The sequence below is a fragment of the Sturnus vulgaris genome, chromosome 1 (assembly GCF_052056855.1).
Source record: "Sturnus vulgaris isolate bStuVul1 chromosome 1, bStuVul1.hap1, whole genome shotgun sequence".
In the NCBI taxonomy this organism is placed as follows: domain Eukaryota; kingdom Metazoa; phylum Chordata; class Aves; order Passeriformes; family Sturnidae; genus Sturnus; species Sturnus vulgaris.
In genome coordinates, this window is record NC_142243.1 from 58,356,792 (window position 1) to 58,376,178 (window position 19,387).

Below are 19,387 nucleotides of genomic sequence, written 5' to 3' on the forward strand. Positions count from 1 at the left end.
CAGGAGGATGAGATTGGCTTTATTCACTCATAGTCTAATGAAGTTTTCTCAAAAATTTGAGAAGAATTGAAAACGGTCCATGAGAAATTCAGGTTTGAAAGTCATCTATTTCCAAGAAGTTTCAGAATCACTGCTACAGGTGATGAACAATACTATGTATGACTACAACCTCTTGACGCTTGCTCACAGGGTCACAACAAATTCATTCAGTGTACTAGTGGAAAGAAATAATTCCATCCAAGTAAAAAAAGCCATAAGTTGCTCCTGAATGGGAACCTTAACAGCTGCAGTACTAGCACCTGTTGTAAATAAAGGTGTGCCTTTGATGATCATTTTGCTTCACAAGTCTCAAACTACTTCATTTGGTATTACAAAGTGACTCTAACTTAATGTTGGCATGTATAGTCCACACTGTTGTCATATGTCCTGACACTGCCCTTGTTACATCCCATTCTTTTGACATTCCTTATATACAGAGGCCAGCAGAGACAATTCTTGAGTAACATATTTATTCACTTGGGGGTAAAGTCATACACACATATTTATGTTCTTGTGCAATGGGAAGCAATTTCTGCAGCTTTACAGATGAGGTACATGCATCACATGCAGTATCCTGGAACTCAGCACAAAAAATCCCGAATAACACATTGCAAAGAGGCACAGAGCTAAAGAGAAAGTCCTAGACAAAATGACAAAGTGTAAAATAAAAACACCTTCATAAATCACCTTGTTGGATTCTCCTGGAGTAAGAGGCAAAACCTGCTTAGAAAATATTAACTTATTTTCCTGTTAAATTTATAAACACTCCAGAAGGTGTACGGAGCAGGTAATTTATTCTGTTTTGTTAATAAGGAAGTTTCGTGGTAGAATTGTAAATTATTTTTGTTTAATAACAGCAAATGGAGCATCACAGAAATACATGTCCTCTATGTGTCTATTGTAAGGCAGACAAGGAAACCTGGCAGTTGCTCATTATTATTCCTCATGCTGCTTCTAATGAACAGATCTATGCTCTCAATTTTCATTGGCTTAATCAAAGATTCTCTATGATATGCAATTAATCTTTAATATGAAAGTGATTAGGGAGAAGAGAAAAAATGCAGCTGAACATCCTGACCACTGAAAACCAGATTAAGGAATTATTTAAAATCCATTCCCTTTATATTGCATTTTTACATTTGCAAATCTCTTGATACATGAAAGATCAATGAAACAAGTTTATTTTTATAACCCATGGAACAAGACCCACAGTTTTTATTCAGATGCATACATTGGTAGCTCTTTCAGCAGTAAGCCCACATTGCAATTTTAACTCTAAAGAAAACTGGAGGAAAGAAACACATTACCACAGTTTACAGAAAGGCATTGGAAGTACTTATTGAAATCTTAATACTGGCAAACCTTCCACATCCACCCTCTCCTGGTCAAACATCCCAAAAAACACCAGATGTGAGCTTAGGTTCTCCAGCCTCACTGAACCTTGCGTGCATCAGAGGTCTCTGAATAGGGGCTTAAAAGCATGGAAGACAACAACTGGAGAAGCTGCTCTTCACTGGGATAGGAAAGTTAAGACTTTTTAGATGGATGGATGGCCTTGACCACCACTGCACATCTAACTACAGCCTGAGAACCAATGACTGAGTATGGCAAATCTTAAGGACAGGAAGGAGGCTGAAAACTAACACATCAACCAAAGATGGATTCTCTGGGTTCAGTGTGAAAAGGACTAAGCCCCCTGGAATGTCTAAGCAGGGCACAATAAAAATATCATGAAAGGGTGTTAAATAAGATTGCCTGAATTTTCCAATCAACACTTTCAAATGTTCTGAGACGGAACACGAGCTACAGGGAAAAAAATCAATACTGATATTTTGGAAGGTTAGTAGTTTATCACAAGCATTACTTTTATTTTTAATCAAAAACGGAAGTATAGCATAGGTTGGTTATACAGCCAACAGTGCTGTAAGCAAGACTTTTAATATGGGTAGTCTTACAAAGGACTAAAACTTTCAAAACACAAAGGCCCCTAAGAACTAGCTTCTGAGGAGATTTATGGAAACCAAGATCCTTAAAAAATTCTCCAGTTACTTTTTAAAACAATAGTAATCAATTAAAATGGAAAAGTAGGCAATAAGTCATTACTATGTACATCTTTGACCATTTAATTCAACTTTGTTCAACCAACCATTTCCACCAGGATAATTTCCAAGAGTCAGCAGAAAAAACCCAACTGTTTGTGAGACAACTGTTTTCCTTTCCTTCTGAAAGAAAATACATTAATATTTTATTTGGTAAGCAGAGATCTGCAGAGGGTAAGTCAACTTTGAACAGTCATGTATTAAAAGATTCAGCTTTCTAGGACTTGCTGGAGCTGGATCCTATTCCCCAAGCAGAGCAGTGTCCCTAGCCTCAAATCGTGTCTCCAGAACCTGCCTCTACCCTGGCAGCTCCCCAGACTAACACTGCCTTCCACCTGCCACACCATCACCTGCAGCAATATATAATAATACACATAAACCAGTGTGCATTATGTGTATTTCTTTTAATCAAAAGATATCTTTTATACTTATGAATTCCCTCCTGCATATACAGCCACCTCTATAACGCTTTTTTAATTAAGAACTAGAAAATAAAAACTCATCTTCCCATAAAAGCTCACATGCATGACAGCACACCATACTAAGTTTGAACCACTCTGAAGTGACAAGAACAATGTGGTAGCCTTGCCTTTCTAAACCAGGATCAATATAAATCTTTAAGCTGCTTTTGAATTCTTTTATTCTTTTATTTTTTAAAAAAATCATCTCTAAAATGCAATCGTTCCCATGCACATGGAACTGCATCTCTCAGAAATGGGAGATGTGCACAGCCCAAACAAAGGAGCACATGCATGAGTATACCAATATATCATCATCCACACTCCCCAACCCTCTTAGTCTAAGTCCCCTGACACCCAACTCAAGCTTCTATTTTCACATTTGGTTGCCAGCAGTTGTTTAAGTTCCTGACACAAACACAATGCAACAAACCTATTGCCTGCATTGTGCAAACCTGAAGAATTAATTTTATTCAGCCTGAAATAAAAGTAAAACCGAAAGCTGCTTCACACCTTGCAGTTCTTCCATATTTTCCCTCATGCCTTCCCAGTACTGTTACCTTGTAAGAGAAGTGACCTTAACTGTTCATAAGAGAATCAGCCTCTCATAGAATCCTGTCTCCGAGGTTTAGAAAAGCATCTGGTAATAAAACGAAACATTAAACACGGGCTTAAACATGTTCCTGACTTCATACCATCGAAGGAATCTTTTTACATTTTTTATTATATCCATCTAGCTTAGATGCCTGTAATTCTCCAATTCTCAGTGCACACAGCCTCCTTCCGGGGAGCAGCTTTTCACAACACCTAGAGGAACTTAATTACCTCCTCAACTTTGACCCCTCTGTCAGATTCAAATAAGCTGATCAATGAGGGCAAAAGCTATGAGGTACCAATAGAAGAGAGACAAAGAGACAACTGGATCAGAGGATTGTTAATCTGTAAGCCTCATTTCCTCCTGAAACCAGGCTAAAGAAGTATCTAGGGACAAAAGACTTGTGACAATCTATCCCTTACCTACTCATGTGCAGGAATGCAGCTGGATAGCAGGGTAATTTAGGGGGTTATTTTTAATGATGTGCTTACCCTGGAGCAAAAGCTTTAACAGGGTAAATTGAAGAAGTAACTACCTCACTCAGCCTCTTCCAGTGTTTCCTCCCTTCCCCTCTTTTTAATTTTAACCTTGATCACAGCCTGCTCCAACAGTCAGATTTCTCCTTTTGTTTGACACTGTAGTAAAGTTGTAGAGCTGTTTGTGAAATGTGTTGCCATGGAAACTAATGTGTGCTGCCATGGAGATCGTGTCAAATCCAGCTTCACATCTTCACCAGACTCAAGAAAAGAGGAAGAGAAGGCAAGGAGGAGAAATCCTTCCTTGAAAAACCAAATGTTTTGAAATATTAGCAAACCTAACAAGAGAAGTGTCAAAAATCGAGGTAATTTTTAAACCATCAACATTAACTAATAATTCACACAGTGATTTCTGAGATGTCACTTCTTTTAACTATGTTCTCAGAATCCCCATAGTTCAGGGCTTCAGAGTGTTGAATATGTGCAAAATCCTGGATTCATTTTTAAACTATCTAGATACCAAAAAGCCTTGCTCAAGAATTTTTCCAAGTCAAGTAATTTCAAGAAGCACAGAAGGAAGGAAAAAACTAGTAACTGCAAAAGCTGCATAAAATGCATTTGTTTTAATTAGATAAATTAATCAATGAGTCATGACATACAGACATGGTCAGATTAAGACCTAGAATAGATTAAAAAACTGAAGTTCATTCTAAAGAAAATAACTAAAAAAATTATCTAGACATTTTTTAAGTGAATGGTAGATACAAAATCTTGTATTCGTTTCACTACACTTTAAAATTCCAATTCTTATTTTTCCTTATTCTTTAAATGAAAATAAGGAGAAGTTATAACTAAAAGTCACCAGTAAATAACTTTATGAGGTATCTTAAATCCTCCCAGTAGCCAACTAAGCATTCAGAGTCCTGGAGCAAAATCCAATTGACACAAACTCTGCTTTAGCCCATTCAAACAAATTTCAAGCAGAGTTTCTCTGATCAGTGTGCACAGTCATCCTGCTTTAAAGCTATCACTAAATCTAGTAAGTAAAATAAGTTCTCCTGGCTCATGAAACTATTTGAATTACTGATAATAAAATGTCAGCATAAGGAAACATATAAATTAATGGTCATGATGAAGAGCAATGCCTTCATGAGTTAATACTAGATCTTGTCAAATAAAACATCTATTATGTTTTATGCAAGATATCTTGCATTTCCAAATTATAATAGTTCTCCATGCTTGATGGCTCTGCACCAAGCACTGAGGATTTGCAGATTTTATAACACATGAACAAAATTATTCTGGCATTCTATAAACACATTTTGAGTACAAACTAAGACTACAAATTTAAAATTTAACCAGTCATTTTCTGTGAAAGAAGGGGAAATAAGCACTAAAAACACGAACAAACATATCTTCTTCCCCAAGTTGATGGACTCCAGGAAAAAAACCAAAAAAACCCCAAAACACAAACTCTTGATGCAAATTTTACAGCAAGGAAAATTTTGCAGATCCATCAGTCCAAGGGATTTGTCTGAGAAAAGCATTACAGATATAAAAATGCCTGAAACTCGCCCTGCTAGACTTCCACACAGGACACCCTCCTCTAAAATTTTAAGAGCATAACATGTTTTCTTATATACAAAAGATATTTCAACATGCTTTTCACAAAGCTAGATATTTAATCAACACTTCTATACTTTATGTTAGTCTGCAGGCAGAAAACCTACCCCCTGTCTTACAAATCAAGTTGTGAGGCATGTAACAATATTTTCAGAGTGCCAGCAAGAAACAAATGGATTACAGCAGCGAAGTTGCACTGTATAAAACAAGGAGGAGGACTGGTAGAAGCTTTCCACAATCACACAGTGATAAAATGACTTTTAGTAAATAATATGTCTTTTAGATGGAATGACATTCAGTCATATAAAGTATATTTTAGATGAGAATAAATTTTAAGGTTCATAGATTCAGCCCACAAAAAGTCTTTTAAAAATACACCTTGAAAATAGATTAGTATCTTACACTGCTCTTGCTCTCTGAAAACAGCTGGGATCTAACATCCACCTTGACTGGGATAGGCTGAAGCCCTGGAAAACATCTGTTCTAAGACAACCTGATTCACTGAGATGCTACAACTTAAATCCTCCTTCTTTCTCACACATCTACTTTGTCACTATAAACAGTTACCTGGACTTCATATCCCTAAAGATTTCTTTCCCCCACACACAATATAGGAAAAAACCATAAATCTATGGTAATTTCATTTTAACCATATCATGAATCAGTCAAAGTTTATGCTGATATCAGATCCTACTTCCTTCCTATCTCATGAATTTTACGAAAGGCTCCTTCACTTTTGAGGACAGGTTGAAGAAGCTGAGCTTGTTCAGCCTTGAGAAGAGACAACTGCGAGGGGACCTTATCGATGTCTGCAAGGCAGAGTGTCAGAGAATGGGGTCAGACACTTCTGGCCAAGCAACAGGGCAAGAGAAAATGGACAGAAACCGATGCACAGGAAATTCCAGCTGAACACGAGTAAGAACTTCACTGTGTGACTGAGCACTGGAACAGATTGCCCAGAGAGGTTGTGGAGTCTCCTTCCCTGGAGATATTCAACAGCAGCCTGGACACAACCCAGAGTAACATGCTCTAGGGACCCTGCCTTGGCAGGAAGGTTGGAATAGATGACCTCCAGTGATTCTGTTATTTGGCTACAAATGCATAAGGTATCAGGGGAAAAGGAGATTCTGCTCATCTGGAGTGTTTCTTCTACTTAGGTACAATCTAAATAATACAGAAAATATCCCAGGTAACTATACCAAATATGCTTTCTAGCAGGAAATTGCTGCACAGATTCTAGGATCAGCTGGCATGCTGTGCACCTGGCCAGTTTATTAACTTTCTGGATCTTGCAATAGTCCCCAGGGAGAAGGAAAAAGCAAAACTGATTTTTTATTCCCTTGACATTGAATTTATGCAGCCTGCCTCAGAGGCTGCAAAGTCTAGACAAAGAAGAATAAGTCTGGACTGCAATCCCTCTTGCAGGCACTTACCCTGATGAGAGTACTCCAAGAGGTCTTGGAGTGGGACAAATCCAAAACCAGCACCAAGATACTGGTTATAGGAAGTAACAAGAAACAGATTCATCAAGAAAAAAACACCTCAAACTAATTTGATTTTCTTCTGCAGCAAAGTAACAGTTTTTGTGGCTCAGGAAGGAGCAAAAATACTTTAAATCTTGACCGTACTTAAAGTTTCCTATATACTTCCCCATTTTTAAAAAATTCTTTTTAAAACATTTTTTCAAGAAAGTCTGGAAAACATGATCTAGATAAAGGTCATTCAGGCTGGATTCAGCAGTTACCACTGGTTCTACATGACTGATTGGTACAGACCTGGACGAATTCCATGTGCTGGTCCTGCTACATCTCCAAGTGGATGACAAGAAAAAAATCAACTTATTACATCTGTAGGCCAAATGGAACAAAGAAGGACCAGAAGTGTAAGGGACAGGATTCAAATCCAGTATTATTGGGCCAAAGTAGAAAAACTGGAAAAAAACAGGAAAGAAACACAGCTGCACACACTGCATAAATACAATAAGAAGAACTTCGAGCCAGGTGTTGTGATGTAGCCCCACTGTGGAAGCCCTGTGCAGCCACTCAGTCACTCCTCCTCAGTGGGATCAGGGAGAGAATCAAAAGAGTGAAAGCTCATGGGTAGAAGTAAAGACAAGTTGAACAGAGAAAGCAGAAGCTGCGCTTACAAGCAAGCAAAGAAATTAATTCACTGTTTCCCATGGGTATGCTGGTGTTCAGCCATCTCCAGGAGAGCAGGGCCTGCCTCATCAGGAGGAACAGTTACTTGGGAAGACAAATGCCATAACACTGCAAGTCCCCCCCCTTCCTTCTTCTTTCCTCAGCTTCACATGCTGAGCATGATGCCATACATATAGTGTGGGATATTCCTGTGCTCAGTTGGGGTCAGCTTTCCTGGCTGTGTCCCTTTCCAGCTCCTTGTCCACATCCAGCGTTCTCACGGCTGGGGTGGTACAAGAAGCAGAAAAATCCTTGAGGCGGTACAGGCTCTGCCCAACAGTAACATCTCTGTATGATCAACATTGTTTTCACCAAAAATCAAATATACAGCCCCACGCCAGCTACTATGAAAATAATTAACTCCACCTCAGCCAAAACCAGCACACCAGGTAAGAATCCTCAGTGAGAATCCATTGGTAAGAGGGCATGACAATCTGAGCAGGAGTCAGAGTCAAGCTATTGAGCACAAGGCAAAGGCAAACAAGCAGGCTGGAGCACAGAAATGTGACTGTGCCCCACAGAACACATGGAATTGTCCTTCCACTCTGAGCATCAGCAAAGCTTCAGCTGCAGTACTACATCTTTGTCTGTGAAGAAATTTGAAGAAATAAATGAGCCAACTGGAGCAGGTCCAAAGAGTCACGGGAAAGAAAAATTCAGCAAAGCACAACCCATAAAGATATGCATATAGCTGGGACTAGCTAGCAAAAATGTGGAAAAAAGATGGAAGATGGAATGGTAAGAACAGTGCAAGTGACACCATTCAGTATGTAAGATGCTTCTGTGAAGAAGAAACAATATTTTTTCTTGTGCCCACAGTGGGTGGGACTGATTACACCACAGCAAGAGTCAGCTTAGACATTATTAAAAACTTCCCAACAATTAAGAGAGCAGAACAGGTGTGATATTGTAAATGCAAAGAAAATGAAGCAGCTCTTAAAAATTGCTGTTACTTTGGAGTAAAAGACAGTGGGAGAGGTACTGTATCTGTAAGAAAAATTTTTCTCCCTCTTCCATAAGGGATGGCTTGGAAATGGTCACTACTCCATTTTAACAAGTAGCTACTTTAAACATCATTTCTAAATGATAAATAAATAAAAGCCAGGTAAAATGACTGCTTGTGACGAGAATCTCCTTTCTTTCAACTGAAGAATTACACATGACAATAGAACAATTGAATAAAGCAATGTACTTCTTCTTTCTGCTGTCATTTTCTATTATTTGCATACTTTTAGTAAGACAACAAGATATGACAGTTGCTCCAATTTCTTGTCAAATTCTCGTATTTTTATCTGCAATAAATGACAAATGGGGCAAAAGCAATGACAGGTACTCTCCTCGCCATATGAAGAGGGGGAGAAAAATTGCATACACAAGTGATCCATTAGTTTAATGCAAAAGAGATTATGGAAGCAGTAGTCACTCAAGAGCAAAGGGATAAGTGATGTTCTCACAAGCCATTAAACTAATGGTGAGAGCAAGGGAATGCCTCTGTAATTGCCAGAGAGCAGGCTGATAGAGACCTCTGGGGATTCAGACAGTGCACAGGGCAAAGCAGAAACCGCTCAGCCCTGGCAGAGGGATGACTGCTGACTTACAAAATCATATATGTTATTACAGACATCAGACCCATCCTTGCAGCCTTTACTTGTTAAGTCAGTCCCTGGCCTGTTCAACACCCCATGAGTCAAATGTATTTCAAAAGCATTGCCTAGGGGAGTAAAGGATCAAGTGTTAAGTTCCCTATAATCCCTCCTCCTCAGTTCATTTGCTATTTCCAGTTTCCCAATTCAATTCTCATCTGCGAATCCAGAGGTAATCCTCATCTGTAGATGCAAGAGCAGAACATGCATGCACTCGTCCCAATGCACAGCTCTGAGCTCTACAAAACCTGGTCACACCAAGGGAAGAATTTTATGCCTCTAGTAGACCTGGCCCAAGAGACAGACCATTTGCTACTTCCTTAAAATCTGCCATGCCACATATGTCTCCACTCCTCGGCTGATCTTCCACCAACCATGTCACCACCCTTCCCCCTCCAGGGCTCAGCCAGAACCAAACTGCTTGTGGCCAGCATGCATGAAAAATTATCCATATCGATTTAAAGCAACCCAAATCTCCTGAAGCCTCATGAATTCACCCACTATGCTCCAGGTACAACTCCACAGGAGGCTGGCACGGCTGCTAGCATGCTCCCTTTTAGCCAGTGAAGATTGGAAATGGTCTCTCTGAACTGTAGGCGACTCATTAGTATGAAGTCTAAGTGAAACATAAGAGACACTCATGTGGTCACATGCCTCCACCAGCCCAGATTCCCAGAACCAGGGAGCCACTTCACTGACTCGATGTGCCCCCTGCAGTGCTGACCTTCATCAATTTAGGTAGTTAAACACTGCTTTCAGACACCTTGGTGTGCTACATATCCCACAGGCTTGGTACACAGCAAAGCTCTTACCAATGGGCACAGGCTGCTAACAAATGTCTCCCTCATCTGTTGGCTTTTTGGCAGTCAACAATAGGTCAGTCTTAATCCTTAATTAAATCTTCCCTGAGGTATCATCACAGAGTATTATTTCCCTTTGATTATTTAATATTTCAGAATAGAGACAGTCTCACTCTGCTTTCATGGGGTAGAAAGTTTCTGCCTTGTTAACCCCCAGAGAAGATGACAGGATTTTCTTTCTAAGTGAGTAACATTCATGTTTATTAAATAAACAACATCTAAAAGGCCATATAATAAGGCTTAGGAGAATATAAGGGAAAAAGTGAAGCATAGCCAAGTCAAAAACACTCCAAATCAATACAAAAAACTCTCTAGTTTTTTTCCATCTCAAGCTTGCAGAGTTTGTTTGCAACTGAACAGAAAGACCCACAAATCCAATTGCCTTCTAGTGAGAGCAACACTTTTGGGAATTTAATAAAAACCAAGGCTTTTCCTAATGTTTGTAGTATCTGTCGTCACACAGTCAAGGAAAAAAATCTCAGCTTTCCAGCAGTACAACTCCAACCTACACATATTGAAAGTCTTGAACCCTGTAAGCACCCTGATCTCATAGGAGAAAGTCTCCACACCAAAAGCCTTGAAAATTCCTCCATTGGCAGGGAGTCCAACTCCTGAGTTTTCAACACTTACAGACAAAATTATTGTCTGGATATGCAATTATCCTTTGCACTTTCCAGAAATATATTTCTCTACATAATTATGTGCAGGTGATTATGAATCAACCATTACTGCTTGTGACACCTTCCTCTGAACATAATGACATTCAGCCCCTCTGTTAAAGCAAAACTAAGCCCTCCAGGAAGACAGACAAATGATGTGAGCAACATACACTTCAAGGAAATGCTAATATGAACTACCAGAGAAATACTGACCAGACTTTCCAGTCTTGTATTGACAAAACAACCCTATAGTAGATGTGAGGCGAGATTTACATCATCCAGCTCTAGATGTTTTGCTTAAATTTGCATTGAGGCTTCCTTGAGAGAGAAACACAGGAAATGAAAACTTATCTTAAAAAGGAGAATGGTTCATCCCAAGCCCTTCTCCCCACTACAAAGAATCCAGTTATTCCACTGACACAAAAGGGCTCAATCCTAGATAGCCAAAGTAAGGTGAGATATATTTAATACAGCAATGGGAGAAAGATCCCCAGAACACCCACCAAAATGAACAGGAATCTCCAGTACCCTCCAAGAGCCACAATGATCTCAATAAGCAATTTGTGCATGAAAATCTGAAGCAGAACTCATGGAGGTCTTCTGCATTTTAGAAGATTTACATATTTCACCTACTAATAAGGCAAAGTCAAAAATGTCAGAAACATCAGAAGCAACTGTCTCACAAATGGCCACTATCAGACATAATTCTGTGAAACACAAGGTATAGCACTGAGCAGTGAATCATCCAGTGTCTGCCCCTAAAACATCATACAGATAAGATAAACACATAGCAGCAGTTCACAGATATTATTGCAATGGACATTTTGTAGCAGCAAAAGGAAGGATCTGAAGGAAGAAAGTAACAAACTACTCAGGCAGTCTCTTAGCACTGGCCCAATGAGTAGGGAAAGCAGCTTGAAGTGAGTTGCCAGACTGTTGCAAAAAAAAAGTACTTCAGTCATGTTAATCTAGTTGTCTAGCAAAAGAAGAGGCAGAGGGCACAAGAACGTGTATTTAAGAATAAGCTGTATTTAGCAGATCCACAAAGATAAAAATAAGATTAATAGATAAAAAAATTGACCTGAGATTCAAATAAAATGAAACAGAGGAGAAAAATGCCCTCACAGCAGAGTTTTAACTTGCAGAAAGCTGATGACATTAAGATTACCATACAAAATGAGAAAAATGACCAAATCATGGACGAAGATTTTTGTCAAAAGACAAACAGAAAATTACATTCCACAATAATGCAAGAACAGAGGTAAACGTGGTCTAATTAAAAAATAATTAATCAAATAATACAACTAAGTTCCTGACCAAAATATTGGTGGTGTAAGGAGAAAAAGGAGAGAAAGGGGTCACATGCAAGACACTGGACTGTATTCAAATGAGATAGCAGTGGAACAGGGCCACACAAGATATCCAGAGCTACAACAAAAGATGCAAAGCTGTGTATTAGGGGGTTGGAGTCAGAAGACAATTAGTCTGGGATTTAATGTGGAAGGAGTATGTGAAAAATAGGAGTGCAAAGTATAATGATGACAAATCAGGAGCAGGATAATATGCAGGTACCAAAGACGAATGCAGAGGAGAAAATTAAGAGAAGATTTAGGGAAGGATAAAAGACAGCTGAGGGAAGAGATGAGGGTCACATGCTTATGAGGGGAGACAGGGGAGAGAGAAAGGTCATCAAGAGAAAGCAGTAGGAATCAGGTTCACAACATCCTAAAGGCAGTGATTCTTAATGCAACAGCTAGTTGAATAACAGCTGTGAAATTAATTTTCAAATACAATGGAGTTACAGATAGGTTCAAAAGAAAGCAGAAATTTCATGGAGCAGATTTCTGTTGAAAGGTACTAAATCCACAGAAACACAAGCAGTTAAAGGTTCTGAGCAGCAAATGTTTGGGGTAAGGTTAAAGAAATAATACAGAAAAGTATTTTTTTCTCACAGCAGACAAAAATCCCTGCAAACACCATCTCCATTGCCTTAGTAAGTCTAGACCAAAGATTTTTACCCTTAGGGCTTCACATCTGTTCACAGTCCACTCAGGTGATGACAGTCACAAACACTTTAAGCAAAAACTGACACAAGGAAAAAACACCTTGCCTTCCTCCCACTTCTTATTCCCATTCTTTGCTGGGTGTTTGCTTGCATTGCCATAAGCCTTCACAGAACAGCCAAGCAGACCTCACTCTAGGTTAAAAGCACATAGCATAAAATAACTGGTTACTTCTAACCCGGGTCACTTCCCTGACACAGTTCTCCATGCAGCCACACAAATGCATGTCCTGGCCCAAGGGAATGACTAACATGCAGAAAAGAGTGGCTAGAGAAGCAGAAGGATGCACTGGGATTATTTAGCCTGGAGGAAAAAAAAGCTCAAAGCTTATCAATGTGCATAAATAGCTGGTGGGATGGAGTGAGGCAGATTGAGCAAGGCTGTTCTCAGTGGTGACCAGTGATAGGACCAGAGGCAATGGGCACAGACTGAAATACAGAAAATTCTCTTTAAGAAAAAAACATTAACTAAGAAAGAAAAGAAGCCCCAAACAACTGTGAGGCCTGGAAAATGCAGGCTACATAGGTAATTGGATGGCAGATTTGATATAACATTCCTATGGGAGATCACATCCCTGCTAGAAGAGCATTTAGTACCTGAAAATTTCAGGTCAATAAACTAAAAATGGCTAAGTATTTGTGGTAAAGCCTGACAAGGATCTCAAAGATTCCCATTTTTGTCCATGGACAGCAGAACACCTCTAAGGAAAGTGAAAGAACTTTCAAAATATTTCTTCTACATATATACTTGGCTATCCATACTCAGCCTCAAAAAAAGTCAAAAAAAGACTAAGCACAGTTGCAAAGCTTCTGCTAAATCGCTTTTGCTTCATCTGTCAATGGATTAAAAGTTTGACTCCTCAAAGTTCTGTCCAGCTAAGAGAGCACTTCAAGATTAGTTCTGCCTCCTGCTGAGTACCTTGACCATGGAACCAGTGGCATGGCAGAGATCCCTCCAATCCACCATCCAGCAAAAGAGGTGCCAGGCCAGGGGAAGACTGAAAGGTAATTCTACACACAAGACAAAAGGCAAGTGCTACCAAACAAGCACAAGAAATTTGTTAACTAAACAGAATCAGAAATAATCTCAAGATATTAAAAACATCCATTAACTGTCCTTTTTCATCTTAGGAGACGACAAATTGCTGTTGTTGAGCAGCATGCTCTGAACAAGGAACTGCTTAACTGTCAAACAAATGCACTGTGACACTAAAGAAATGCATTTTCCACATGCATGTTTTGCCAGACTAAATAACTGGAGGATGGTCTTCAACATACCAGAGCAACTCACAAGGCAAAGAGTGAAGGTCTTTGAAGGAATAAGACAAATCACCACAAAAGTCTAAGACTTTAATCGAAGCCATCATTTTTCTGTCCATTGTATTAATGACTGGTTTGACTGCCACAAGAGAAGGGAAGCCAAAAGGGGACATTTGTCTCTTGACAAGGACCACTTTCAAACAATCTGGTGAGAGAGAGTTTGCCTTTGCTATACCCTAAGACAGCCCCACTGCATCAAAATACAAGCCATTTTGCAAATAAAAATAAGGTCCCAATACCACTGAAACCAGGAGGGCCCAAACAGTACCACCATACTTAGTTTGCACGAGATGCTTGAAAGCCCAAACACAGGCTCAAACAGCTATAAAAACGGTATTTGTGAGGTGGAAGGAAGTAGAGCTAATGAGAAGGGAAAAAATTGCTCCAAGCAGTGTCAGGAGGGGAAAAAAGAGGAACTCACTAGCATAACATTTGAATCTAAACTGGGAAAATAGAATTCAAAAAGGGAGCAGGGATCCCGTTCAAGGTGATCTTGTCAAGCCAGAAAGCAACTGAGTATCTTTAGGAGAGTGGGTTTCCCCCACTGATGTGTTTTTGTTTTCCAGTGCACAAGTGCTAGAAAACTGCAAACTGAGAAATCTGTGTGGTCTCTGTCCCACATAAACATGCAGTGAATATTTCCACAGTTATTTTAAGACCTCATGGGCCAAATGCAGCCCTAGTGCAAGATCAGTGACTTAAATGAACTTGGCGTAAGCCGAGAGATGGGCCCCAGGCTTCCATGAAGTAAATACAATAATACAGCACTTTAATGATGTGCACTGAAGATCAGAGATAATATTTAAGAAAGGGCTGTATTAAGAAATGGCAGAGTAGGTCAAGGCTCATTCGCTGCACTGTGGGAAATCGAAGCATTCTGAAGTTTTCTTTACAGCTGAAACAGAACAACAACCACCACCTTGCCACACCTCCATGTCTGATCTCTCCCAACTGGATCTGATCATTAAACAAGGCTGCAGGGCTCCAGATCCTCTGAACAGTTGCCAGCTGCAGTACAAACACATTCTCATGTGGAACATTTTGATTCTGTTTAAAACAGCATTTTTTTTTGACAGAAAACTGTTCCACTGGCAAATTTTCATGCAGCTTCACTACTTAATATGCCTCCCCTCCTCCCACACATGCATGCTCCAGAACTCCTGCCAGGTCACCTGTCTTCACTGAGAGTGAGAGACTCCAAAGTAAAGAGTCATCAAAACAAGGGTGATACAATGTCTACACATAAATGACACATATTCCCCAAAAATGCCTGTAAATAAAAATACATGGCATTTTGGGGGAATGGGTGGGGTTTAAGAGGCTTGGTAGCCTCATGGTAGCTCACATGGTGACAAATTCAGCTCTTTACTCAAGCAGCTATCTATCAGAAAATGAGCATCATAATTATATCACCAATCTTGATCAACAACTCATGACTTGCTTGTGATTTGTGGGGGTCTCTAATTTCCAGTAAATAATTCACCAGAGCTGCATAGATCTGGGTACTACTTGTATCTCCATCTCTTGCCTGTGACTCAGCATTCAGTAGGGCTGCCAAGGGCTGGTCCAAGCTCCTGAACCACACCTGAAGCTGGGCAAGCCCAGCAGGACAGCACTGCAGGGACGTGAGCTACAGCAAGAGGAGGAACATCAGAATTGGTTAGCAGTCTATGAAAAAGTCTTCTCAATGACAGCCCTCTCTGCTCTAAAATAGGATTTTTTTTTTCCTCCACAGCAATTACATAAAAATGGTTCATTATGCAGAAGACTTGCTACCTCCAGCATATGCAGAATTTGCCTGCTGACTTCGGCTGAAAGTTTTTTACCTCCTGCTTCCTTTTAAAAACATGTGTGTGGGGAAACAAGCAAACAAAAAAAAAACCCTTAAAAGCTCCTAGAGGAAGCAAACTTTTATTATTCATTCATCATGAACTGCAGTTTTAACCATGTTTCTCTAATGAGAAATCCTCAATTGGCATGTTGTCCAGCTGAGACCTCTGCAGCTACAAAGTCTCCCTCCCACTCTACCATCTATCAGAATCCATGAACAGAGAATCAAAGAAAGTGGTTATGGAAAGACAATAGTTTTGGCTGAGTGGTGCACCTGAAATGCATTTCTCAGTAATCTCTCACCTTCATCTTTTCACTCAAACTTAGAGGTGAGCCCAACAAATTTCTAGGCTCTGATCCAATGTCCTCTGAGGTTACCACATACGATATGCAGCTAATCAAAGCTCTGACTGAATTACATCAGTATCCTATTACATGGGAATTTGTATTTGAAAGCTTTCATATTCACCATTAGCTACCAGGATTCCACTGAAAAAACTACTGCATGATACAAGCCAAATGAACATGCAAATTCCCACTGGATGCAGCACTGAGGCACAAATAAAAACAGTTCATAAGACTAAGACTGAACATAGATGTTCTGGGACAGATCAAAAGAATGGGGCTTACACAAAATTTAGGCATCGAAGTTGAAAATGATACTCACTGCTACTCAGTCCTGCTGTCAGCATAAGAGGATTCAGGAATCTTGTGTTCTGCTCCTGTGCATTGCAGAAACACCAGTCTTGACAACCCACGTGCTACTCTGCATATAAAACATGAGAACCAGCTCTTGGCAAAGGCACACAAAAACTCCCCTCTACCCATTAAAGCAGAATTATGTTCCCTCTTGCTCTCGAGCTCAATGAATCTTCAAATCTTCCATGTAGAACATAACTTTGGCCAGATGCATGTAAAGCATGTCCCATACCCACACACACTTAGACAAGCTCCCTGCCTGTTAGGACACATTCCTGGAAAGACACAGATCTAGGTACTAACTAGATCTAAATCAGGTACAAGAGAAATAGTAACACCCTTCGTGGGGAGGACAGCTCCTCCCTGAACACCACGCCTTACCCAACACACAAGTTTTGGAGTTCCTGCTTTTGAGGACCTGCCTCCCTTCAGGCACTGTTGACCAGTTCTGCACTTCATCCAAGGCACAATGACTCTGAGGGGGCAGAGATGCAGTAAACTACTTTTGCCTTCATTACACAGGGAATAAAAGCCCTGGGGACAGCAGAGCGCTGCACATAAACTACCCACACGCAGCCAACTCGAGATAATCTGTCATGCCTCTCTTTTTGGCGCAGCACTGCATGAAACACGGCTATAGTGTCCTGGATATAAGCTAGTAAACTCAATACATGCTGTGTACACTTAGCAGCTTAGATCTTCATTTGCTGAAGGCCCTCTTAGCACTTTTCATTTCAGCATGTGGATGGCCCCTCGTGGTCCCACAAGGATTATTTGAGTTAGCAATGTTGCATTTATATCCTTTTTGTCCAGGTAGCTAAAGAAGATGAACTGGGTTTTCAGGGAGTTATCAGAAGGCTATCAAGCAGACTGATCTCCTGTCCACCTCTCAGACTATTGTGAGAAGGTCACAAGTCAGCCAAGCATATTATTCAGGATGACCCTTCCTGAGCTGCCAGACAATTTGGTGTTAAATCAGACTCCTCCTCAAACATCCTATTTCACATCTTCCCCTTGCTGAGCCTGCTTGACAGCCCATCTTATGCAAACCCTGAGCCTACTACCACTACCACCACTAATGCACCAGCTTTCCTAAGGTGCCTTGTTTCTCTAAGGTCAGTGGGACTCCCTCAGCAGGAAACATCACATGTGCACACGCAGCGCTGGCAGAATTAGGTTGGGAAAAAAATAGGTCAAACTAGGCATATATTTAACTTGGAGACCAAACCTCCAAATTGTGTTTTACCAACAATAATTCATACACATATGCCCAAAATCCACATTTTATAACTGTTAGGAAATCATTATTATATGAACTATGCAACCAAAATATTTTACAGAAGCAAGGTTCTACCAGAAACATTTCTATTCCCGCTCCAAACAGAGGTTTAAACATAAAACCTCTCCACTGCAGCCCTACATCATCTTTTTGCTGTAATCAAGCAACTTCTTCCTCTACGATCTTTTGAGAAGTTGTTACTCATTTCCACCCAGAGCCTTAGACATTTTTAGGGGTTTTTTGAAAGATGGTGATGGTGCAGGGTTGAAATACCCCTGGCAGAGAGCCTGGCCTGAGCCACTATCCCTATTCCAAACTTCAAAAAGTCATCTTTGCAGACAGTGGGGGTAGGGAAAGGGAAAGAGGGCATGAGGGCAGCCTGCCCCTTTCTAGAAGTTCTGCAGCAACTTCCCTGGACTTCTGATGATCTTCCAAGATGGATAAGACAATACAGCTGACATGTCAAAAAAATTACCAAGTGGCTCCAACAAGCAAGTCAAGCAGCTGCTCCTTAGATCCTTTTCTAGAAGATGCTGTCTTCTTCCACCCTGCTGTAGGCTCTGCCTCTAGACAAACCTCAATAACTCAGCTGGAAAGTTGAACAAACAGAGGCACTAGAACACTTTACCACACATTTGCTACAGTTCTTTTTCCCTGCTTTTGATTTTCTTCCCACATCCTAAACTTTTTCATTCCCTGCCCAGCAACAGTAAAACCTAGTTTGTAAATTGCCCTAAGCACTTCATGATAAGCAAGCACCCTTTCTGCACCATGCAAAAGATAGCAATATTTAAGGACTCAGAGACTTAAAATTAGGTGATACATGTTTTTAATTAAATGCCCTAATATAATTGCTCGAATACACATACTAAGGTTTTAGCCTACATCACATTATTAGGTATGGAGAATTAGTCTGAGTTATTAAACATGTTTTAATTTATGTCTGAAACATAAAACTGCATGACCTGTGCAGCAAACTGCATTGCAAAGAACACTACTTTGCAATCACTTGGTTCTTGAGCAGGAGGAAGGTTGAAGGGGGAGAACAGACTATCAAAGAGAATGAAAACATGTGCAAAGAGAGAGTCTTTGAAAATCTGCAAAGAGGATTCTTTGACAGTGACAGTTCTGAGGAGCATGAAAGAACAAGGCAAAGTCAAATTTCAAGAGTGGGTAATGTTCTACATCAGGATGCAGTTTCCTGACCAACATAAGAACTGCTGCCTTTAGTCAGGTGAGAAATCTTATTCTTTAATGGGAGCTTTGTTCACATAAAAAGTGGGTAATTTCACACACAAAGCAAAATCCTTAAGGAACATTAAGAAATGGAAACAAAAAGGAAGGTAAATCAGATAGCCGACTCATAAAACACCAAAGTGTTCGCTCTTGGAAAGGGTCCTACCATAGGACCACGTATTTCTCTACAGAAATCATTTTCTAGCCTAAGAAGTAGAGGACAAAAAATACAGTTCAGCTCATTAGTCCTTAATAACTGCTCTGGCTAGTAATTTCTGTGGCTGTTTCTGCTTTAGCCTGCTGCTCGAGTA

The 19,387-nt window shown here is 40.1% G+C and overlaps 1 protein-coding gene across 8 annotated transcripts in view; it reads right to left on the minus strand.

Annotated features, from left to right (window-relative positions):
• Positions 1 to 19,387, minus strand: part of HECW1 (HECT, C2 and WW domain containing E3 ubiquitin protein ligase 1) — a 253,483-nt gene that overhangs the window by 227,452 nt on the left and 6,644 nt on the right. For 3 of the 8 annotated variants that reach the window (XM_088167563.1, XM_088167576.1, XM_088167571.1), the window contains exon 2: positions 16,530 to 16,628. The exons of the other annotated variants lie outside the window; for them this stretch is intronic. The gene's annotated coding sequence lies outside the window, so the exon portion shown is untranslated. The remainder of the gene's footprint in view (positions 1 to 16,529; positions 16,629 to 19,387) is intronic. 8 annotated transcript variants of the gene reach the window in all.